Source organism: Panthera tigris, chromosome D1, assembly GCF_018350195.1.
Source record: "Panthera tigris isolate Pti1 chromosome D1, P.tigris_Pti1_mat1.1, whole genome shotgun sequence".
Lineage (NCBI taxonomy): Eukaryota > Metazoa > Chordata > Mammalia > Carnivora > Felidae > Panthera > Panthera tigris.
In genome coordinates this window covers 110523856-110533039 of record NC_056669.1, presented here as the reverse complement: position 1 = coordinate 110533039, position 9184 = coordinate 110523856, and positions in this window count along the sequence as shown.

Genomic DNA, 9184 nt, shown 5'->3' with positions numbered 1-9184 from the left:
TCCCTCTAAAAAAAAATAAATTAAATAAGTAAATAAATAAATGATAAAAAGTAAGCATGCAATGACTATATGACCCAGCCATTTACATTCTTGGCATTTACCCCAGAGAAATGAAGACTTATGTTTACACAAAAACCTGTATGTGAATGTTTATAGTAGCTATTTGTGTTTGTAATGGCCAAAAACGGGAAACAATCCAGATGTCCTTCAATAGGCTGATACGTAAACAAGCTGTGATCCGTCCATCCTACAGACTACCACTCAGCAATACAAAGGAATGAGTTAATGGCACGTGTTAGAGGCTGAATTCCCAAAGAAGTAGGCTGAATGAAAAAAAAAAAATAGCTAAAGTATTATTCCATTTATATAACATTCTTGAAACGAAACATTAGAGAAGCGGAGAACAGATTGTGGTTCTGTTGTGGTTCAGATCGTGGTAACAGCGGTTGGCAGGAGTTAAGGAAGGAAGGAAGTGGGACAGGAGAGAAGTGGGGGTGGCTATAAAAAGGCGGCAACATGAGGGATCCTTGCTGGTTGTGATATCGTACTCTAGTTTTAGAAGATGTTACCATTGGGAGAAGCTGGGGAAAGCATATGTGGGATGCCTTTGTATTACTCCTTGCACCTGCATGGGAATCCATAATTATCTTAAAACAAAGGTTATTTTTAACAAAGGAAGGGGTGCCTGGGTGGCTCAGTCGGTTAACCATCCGACTTCAGCTCACGTCACGATCTCGCGGTCCGTGGGTTCGAGTCCCGCGTCGGGCTCTGCGCTGACAGCTCGGAGCCCGGAGCCTGCTTCGGACTCTGTGTCTCCCTCTCTCTCTGCCCCTCCCCCGCTCGTGCTCTGTCTCTCTCTGTCTCTCAAAAATGAATGAACATTAAAAAAAATTTTGTAACAAAGAAAAAGGAGAAAAAAGCCGCCAAAGAAATGGAAGAACGTAATTGAAATGGGGAAAAGGCAAGCCACAGAACGGGAGAAGATACTCACAATACATAGATCCAATAAAACACTTGCAAATGGAATACACAAACACCTCCTAAATATCAATTAGAAAGAGACAGACAACCTAATTTTCTTACAAGGAGAGGAACGGCTCAAACACGCGCTTCCCGCAAGAACTGTCCAAACGAGAAGGTGCTCAACCCCCTCAGTCATCAGTGAAACGCAACAAAGGCCACATTTCCCGTATGTCCAACGGAATGGCTGACGTTAAGAACACCGGAGAATCAAACGTTGGCGAGGATGTGGAGAAGCCAGAGCCCTCGTGCCTCGCAATTGGGCGGCCGAGCGGCGGAATCGACCAAAGGGAAACGAACCCGGCTCTCTGGCCCAGCATTTTCAGTCCGAGAGAAAGGATGTGTGAGTCCAACACAGAGACGTGTGTTGCAACAACATTCAAGGCCCAAGTCCGGAAATAAGTCAGGTGCCCACAGACAGGCGAGTGGACAAATTGTCCGGTTCAAACAAAAGGATGCCGCTCAGCAATCTTTTTTTTTCTTTTAATTTTTTTAAATGTTGATTTACTTTTGAGAATGAGAGAGACAGACAGACAGAATCCGAAGCAGGCTCCAGGCTCCGAGCTGTCCGCACAGAGCCCGATGCGGGGCTTGAACTCACAAACCATGAGACCATGACCTGAGGCGAAGTCGGACGCTTAACCGACCGAGCCACCCAGGTGCCCCGGCAATCTTTTAAAAATAGAGAGCAGGGACGCCTGGGTGGCTCGGTCGGTTAAGCGTTGGACTTTGGCTCAGGTCACGATCTCATAGGTTGTGAGTTCAGTACCACATCGGGTTCAGCAGTGACTGTGTGGAGCCTGCTTTGGATTCTCTCTCTCTCTTTCTCTCTCTCTCTCTCTTTCTCTCTCTCTCTCTCTGCCCCTCCCCTACTTACACTCTCTGTCTCAAAATAAATAAATAAGCTTTAAAAAAAAAAATAGAGCAAACCACTGATATATGCAACAAGAACGAATCTCCAAAAGAAGATGTTGATCAAAAAATGGGAAATATCATGTGCGGAAGTGTTTCCTTTTTCCGAAATTCAAAGACAGGCAGAGCTCACCTAAGCTGACAGCCGATGAGAGGCTCCCCGGGGTGGGGGTGCCGGCTGGCGAGGGGCACAGGGCAGCCGTGCAGGGGCTGGAATGTTCACTTCCTTGACCTACGACGTCATTTACCTGGGTGTAGACATAAGTCAAAAACAACCCGGTGAGCTGTCCACCTGACATGGGTGCACAGTACTTATGTAAGTGGTAAAACTCAACTGTAGAAAAATGATTTTCGATGGTTTTTCAGTGAATGCATAAGACACAGGGGGAGACCAGGGGGGGATCTGGGGGTACAGGGAAATAAATCCGGACCAGGACCTGAGTGGGCCGCTAAAACCTGCACCTGTTTCCAGGGGCCAGGGTGCCCCAGGCAAAAATGCTGCCAGTGACAGAGCGGATGAGGCAGCGAGCGTCCTCTCTGGACGTGGGCTCAGCCTCCCTCACCGGCAGGAATGCCCAGGCTGTCACGGGGCTTGGCCTGAACTTGTGAGCTCTAGGGGCAAGGCTGAGGCAGGGTGGAGGCTATGGAGGGCGGGGGGAGGAGGTGGCTTACTAGGGCCCTGGGTGGACACCCAATGGTGGGAGGGGGGTTCCATGGGAAGGTGAGGAAAAGCCAGTCCCTGGTGAAAAACCCCGCCTGCCCCAGGCTGCCCTCGTGCTGGCAAAGAGCAGGCAGCTAATAAATGTCTACCAAATTGCAGCAAATTGCCCGAGCCTGGACACATTCTACAGCTCAGCCCCGTTCCCAGGGGACTACTCACCGACAGACTGATGATCAGATTTTTGTGCCCTACTTTATAAAGCACTCCTAATAAATAAAACCCAGGGCGTGGGTCCCGACTCCACCTCTCACTAGCTGTGTGAGCTTGGGCAAATTCCTCAACCTCTCCGTGCCTCCTTTTTTTTCAACTGGAAAATGGGAACGAAGATCGGGCGAGTGAGTACACGTAAAGCTCTTAGAATAGCACCCGGCACGCCGTGAGCGTGGGTCGCATAGCCAGCTGGCGGGACAGGCAGATCTCCAGCCCATCTCTATCTCCAGGGCTGTGTGGTCCTCCGGGGTGGTCGTTGACCACCCAGGGCAACCGAGCACTTGGGATGTGGTTAGGACCAACTGCGACAGTACCACCATATCAAACGCCAAAAAAGAGAATAAGATCTCACTAAGATTGCTTTCCATCCATTCCATGTTGAAATGATAGCGTCTTGGATGTATTAAGTTAAATGAAATGTATTACTAAAAAAAAAAAACCTTTACTAGTTTGTGCTTCCTCCTTTGACCGTGATTACCGGAAAACTTGGCATCACACGAGCGGCTCCCGTTTGGGGTCACCTGGCCACCTGGACCTCTGCTGGACCGCCCTGCCCTGCAGAATTTTGTCTTTGACATGCTGACTTCTCCACTCTTAACCTTCTTTCTCTTCCCCTACGTAAGGCGCTCACTCTCCCCCGCGAGGAGCTCGGAACCGTGCCTATCAGAACTTACCCCCCTGTGAGGTAGTGACACGATTTCTGGGGATAACGGGGCGTCGTTCCCCAGAAAAGAGGGCTCGTGTCAGCAGAGCCTTCTGCCAAAGGAGAGGAGAGGGGACCTGGTGCTTCTGGCAGGTGGCTGGGGCCGGGGGGGGGGGAGACTGGCACTACGGGGCATCCCTGCTCCCCTGGAGTTGCTGAATAGAATCTTGGAGGTGGAAGAAACCTGCCGGCTCATCAGCCCAAAGTCCTCCATTTCAGGATAAGAAAACTCAAAAGGAGAAGCTCAGGAGCTCTCCCGACTGAGCAAAGCCAGGGTGCAGGTGCAGGGCGGGGGGGGGGGGCTGGGCTGCCACCCCAGGGCCCCTCCACCGCACTGTCCAGCTGCCACCTCTCCCGTGTCTCCCTCTCTACAGGCAGCTGCTTGGGTGGTGCTCCTAGGAACGGCCTGGGTTCAAATCCCGCCTCTCGACCTACTGGCTCCGTGAGCGTCGGCAGGTTTCTCGACCTCTCTGTGCCTGCACCTCCTCGTGTGTGGAATGGGAGAAGCAGCAGTGCCTGCCCACCTTCCAGGGCCGTTCTGAGGACAAGCGAGCACACGCTGAGCTGTGCCAGCACAGGGGCCCCACGCACAGGAGCTCTCTTCTCTTCTCGTTGTCACCACGGCGTATGCGGGACAGTCTGCACTGGGCCACGTCACAGGCAACAAAGCTCTCTAACTCTTTTCCCGTAGTAGTTACCTATCGCCACGTCAGGATCCAGGCACGGCGGATCCTCTGCTCAGGGCCACACAGGGCTGTAAGCAGAGTGTCTGCTGGGCTGTGGTCTCATCTGGAGCTCGACCGGGGAAGACTCTGTTCCCAGGCTCACTCCGGTTGCTGGCAGAATTCAGTTCCTCGTGGCTGCCGGATGGAGGGCCTGACCTCTCGTGGCCATCGGGTGGATGCCGCCCACAGCCCCCGCCACGCGAGCTTCCCCATTGACCATCAGGGGCAGTCTCTGGAGCGAGTCTGACAGCCAGCCAGAGTCTAACAGAACACGACCCAGGCAGGGGCGGGACGTCCGTCACCTTCGCCATCTTCTGTTAGTTGAGAGCGGGTCACGGGTCCCGCCCACACTCGGGGACCTCACACAGGGTGTGTTTGCCAGGAGGCCGGGAGCATGGGGCCACCCTGGAGTCTGTCAGCGGCACCTCCTTCCACCCTTAGGATCCCCCCACCCCACTCCAGTGCACCCCAACCCCACCGCCCGCCCAAGTGAAATTCTCACGCCCCCGGCACACAGGCGGGTGTCGTGGGAGCCCACCCACATGCTGCTGATCTCAGGGGACTCCTTCCTTCCCTGATCCCTCCCTTCCATCTGCAGAATCAAGGTCTGGGTCAGCTAGTGGGCACTTGCTGGCAGTCATGCGTGGGACACCTACTACGAGCCAGACGGGGGATGGGGTGCAGGACCGAGGTCTGGTACAAACAGGGAAACCCCGTATAAAAAGCCCGGGAGGGTGGGCAGCTGGCCCCGAGCCCCCCATTCTTGCTGCCCCCAGACCACAGACCCCTTGCTTGCCTAGCACACAGACCCCTCAACAGCCCAACATTCATGGTTGCAGAAAACATTAAAACAAAGATCCATAGATGGAAGTTGGAGCTTCCCAGGCTGTAGCTGGGCCCCAGGCCAGAGGACACCCGCCGGACCCCATGGGCAAACAGATGGGGACAGTCAAATGGGCCGCTTGGCCCAGGCAGGCCAGACGGGGCTGAGCTGGCTGGCAACAGGCAGGAGGGCCCCACGGTCAGCCCGGGCGGCAGGGAGCCGTGTGCAGGATGGGGTGTCCTGGGACCCAGACCCCCACCGTGAGATGTCTCAGGACCAGGACCAGGGCTGCGAGGCACAGGCGGCTCGTGAAAGCAGCGGCAGGGTTCAGGTCTGTGGAGGCGGCCAGCCACCCACAAAGCAGCATCCTCGGAGGGCTCCCGCCAGCCCTATCCCCAGACCTGGCCGGCCAGGGGCAGGAGGGCCCAGGCGGGAGGGAGGAAGGCTTTGGTGCTGGGTTCGAGCCCCGGGAGCAGCATATCCAGCGAGCCTCGGTTTCTCCATCTACAAATTAGGGGCATGGTGGTATCTCACCCCTGGGACAACGTAAGGACAACACAAGGAAATGAGACAGAGGAAGCTTTCACTGAAAGGCAACCAAAATAACCAAAGGTAAAAAAAAAAAAAAAAAAGAGAGAGAGAGAGAGAGAAATGGTGCCTGGGTGGCTCAGTGGGTTAAGTGTCTGACTTTGGCTCAGGTCATGATCTCATGGTCCATGGGTTTGAACTCTACCTCGGGCTCTGTGCTGACAGCTCAGAGCCTGGACCCTGCTCTGGATTCTCTCTCTCTCTCTCTCTCTCTCTTTCAAAAATAAACATTAAAATTTTTTTTTTGATAAATAAAAAGTAAAAGAAAATGATCTGGTCTGTTCTGTTCCTTGAAGACCTAGAACTCCCCCAGGGAAGATGCCTGGTCAGAGCCCATGATTCGACCAGAAGGGGCCCCTCCCTGGGCCTGGAGGGCACCCCCAGTTACCCGCCTGGTGCTCCGGCCGCGGAGCACGTCGCCACTGCACAAAGTTTAGCGCGCCCTCAGAGTCGGGCATTCTGCCTGCTGGAAAGTTCCCTTATCTTTAAATCCGACTCTGGGGGTATGAAAGTCACAAATGTGGCGGCTGCATCTCCTGAGTCGTCAACGGGGAAACACTGCTGGGGCTGGAACGAGGGCAGACGGAGGTTTCCAAAGATCGGGGTGGGTTTCCTTAAGCCTCTAAAACGTTCTCATTTCATAACCAGCTGACATGCCCATGAAAGTGACACTTTTCCCAAGGAAGTATCGCGCACAACTAGGGCGAGGCTAATCGCCCGCCAACGCCCTCCATCACCGCTGTGGGCCTGTTGCCCACAGCCCCGCCGGCAAGGGAGGGCCCCCGTCCCCTCCCGGTGACCACGGTGTTTGTTTCTTTGAGTTCCTACCAACAAACCGTGGGCTGCTGATTTTCTTAGCCACGCCCAAGGCCAAGGGATGTGCCGAGCAGCCTCACGGGCTGACGAAGGCCAGAGGCATTGGGGTACCAGGTTCCAGAAACCCAGCCCCTCTGCCCCAAGCTGCTTCTGCCACCCACCGCTAGCAACAGCCTGTACCTCGCCCCGACCAACAGCACCCCCCCCCCCCCCGCTGCCAGGCTCTGGGCCTGATGTAAGAGATCTGGCATCCCCACGGGGACCTCTCAAGTAGGTGTTCTTATGTCCATTTTGCACACAGAGAAACTGAGGCTCGGAGAGGTGAGGCACCAAGATCTCACCTCTACAATGTGAGGGAGCAGGATTGAACCCATGTCCGTCTGGCTCTGGCATTTGTCCCCTTAGCTCAAGTCACCAAGAGATGTTCAACACCGGCTGCCTGCATGGCCACGACAAGAACAGACAAGGGCAGGCACAGTCCCAGTGAGGGAACTTGCAACATGGCCAGAGGAATGAATGAGTGAGCGAATGAATGAATGTGGGGCCTCTGAGGCAAGGTGATTGATTGCAATTTCCTGGCCTGGAACCCTAGCTGCTCTAAGCTGGCAGAACCCCAACACTGCTTTGGGATCTGCCTGAGCCTGAGAACGGGGGATGTGCAGGTGGCACATTTTGGGGATCAGGCGCAGAAAGAGGGACCAGGGAGAGTAAGAAAGGGCAGGAGGCTGAAGCAATCTGTGGTCCATCCCCAGCTGGGGACCCCTGAAAAGCACGCAGAGTGCGCCTCACACACAACGCCAAAGGATGGGGGAGGGGAGGCTATACCCACCGGCTCCCATCCCCCATGGTCAAGGGAGGCTACAGAGGGGTTAACTCCTTCACCCTGCTAGGCCTGTGGGTGAGTCAGGTGACTGAGCAGCAAAGACAGCCCAGCAGAGAAGCCCAGAGGAGAAAGGACCGACCTGAGGGCGGACAAGGGGAGGTGCTGTCGGGACCCACCTGCACTCAACCAGCTTTCACAGAAAGGGCCACAGTATAAAGGGTGGAATGATGGGAAGCAGGACACAAGAAGGCCTGTCTGTGCACCGGTTCATTCTGTCAGTGTTTACACAACCAGAATCGGGGAACACAGTGATGGATGTTCTCTGCACTTGTTCTTATATCTTCTCTAGGAAAATCCCCCTCTCAGATTTGAAGGCGAATGGACCTGGCACATGTAGATGCTCAACAAATAGATGAGGGAGGTGGATGCATGGATGGATGGATGGATGGATGGATGGGCATGTGGGTGGATGGATGGATGGATGGATGGGCAAGTGGGTGGATGGATGGATGGATGGATGGATGGATGGGCATGTGGGTGGATGGATGGATGGATGGATGGGCATGTGGGTGGGTGGGTGGGTGGATGGATGGATGGATGGATGGATGAATGAATGGATGGGCATGTGGGTGGGTGGATGGATGGATGGATGGATGGGCATGTGGATGGATGGATGGATGGATGGATGGATGGATGGATGGTTGGATAAATGGATGGGCATGTGGATGGATGGATGGATGGATGGATGGATGGATGAATGGATGGATGAATGGATGGGCATGTGGATGGATGGATGAATGGATGGATGGATGGATGAATGGATGGATGGATGGATAAATGGATGGGCATGTGGATGGATGGATGGATGGATGGATGGATGAATGGATGGATGGTTGGATGGATAGATGGATGGATAAATGGATGAGCATATGGGTAGGTGAATGGATGGATGGATGGATGGATGGATGGATGGATAGATGAATGGATAAATGGATGGACATGTGGGTGGATGGATGGATGGGCATGTGGGTAGGTGGGTAGATGAATGGATGGATGGATGCATGGGCATGTGGATGGGTGGATGGATGGATAAATTGATGGGCATGTGGGTGGATGGATGGATGGATGGGCGGGAATGTGGGTAGGTGGGAGACAAACGATGGACTAATGGATGGGTGGGCATGTGGTGGAGCCCAGATTCCTTCTGCTGCTATGGCCCACCCACCTCTGCACTGGCAATGGGTCCAACAAACAATATGGGATCCTAGGCAGGTTACAGCTAGAAAACCAGCCAGACATGCTGAGAGGAACCTTTGTGTCAGATGCACTGGGGAGGCTGGGAGGTGGCTCCCAGCCAGGAGACATAAGCTGTCTCCTAATGGCTTGGCAAGAAAGCCTACCAGCTCTGGGGTACATGGGCCAGTGTCTGAATCCTGGCTCCCTTCCCTTTTAAGGTGGCTTGTCCGAGTCTTGGTTTTCCCACATGTAAATGAGGATCATAGCAGCTCCCACCCTTGGCCATGTCAACTGCAATAGTGTCCCCCTGGAGGGAAACCGCCATCACGTGCTAAACCTGGAAGCCCCTTCTCTGGGTGAAGAAACCCCCAAATGGAGAAAGTTCTTGAAGTTCCCAGCCAAGGCTGATACTTCTGATCAAGGTGATGGGGTCAGGCATAGGAGTGAGCAGGGCCATGGGATTGGTGGCCCCCAGCTGTGTCTCCTGATATCACAGTCTGTTCCAAGACACACAGGGACTCTCGGAAAGACCCCAAGGCCAAATCTTGGCTCGCCCTGTATTCTGAGAACACTTCTAGATGTTGACCGTCTGTGGACGGAAGGGGTC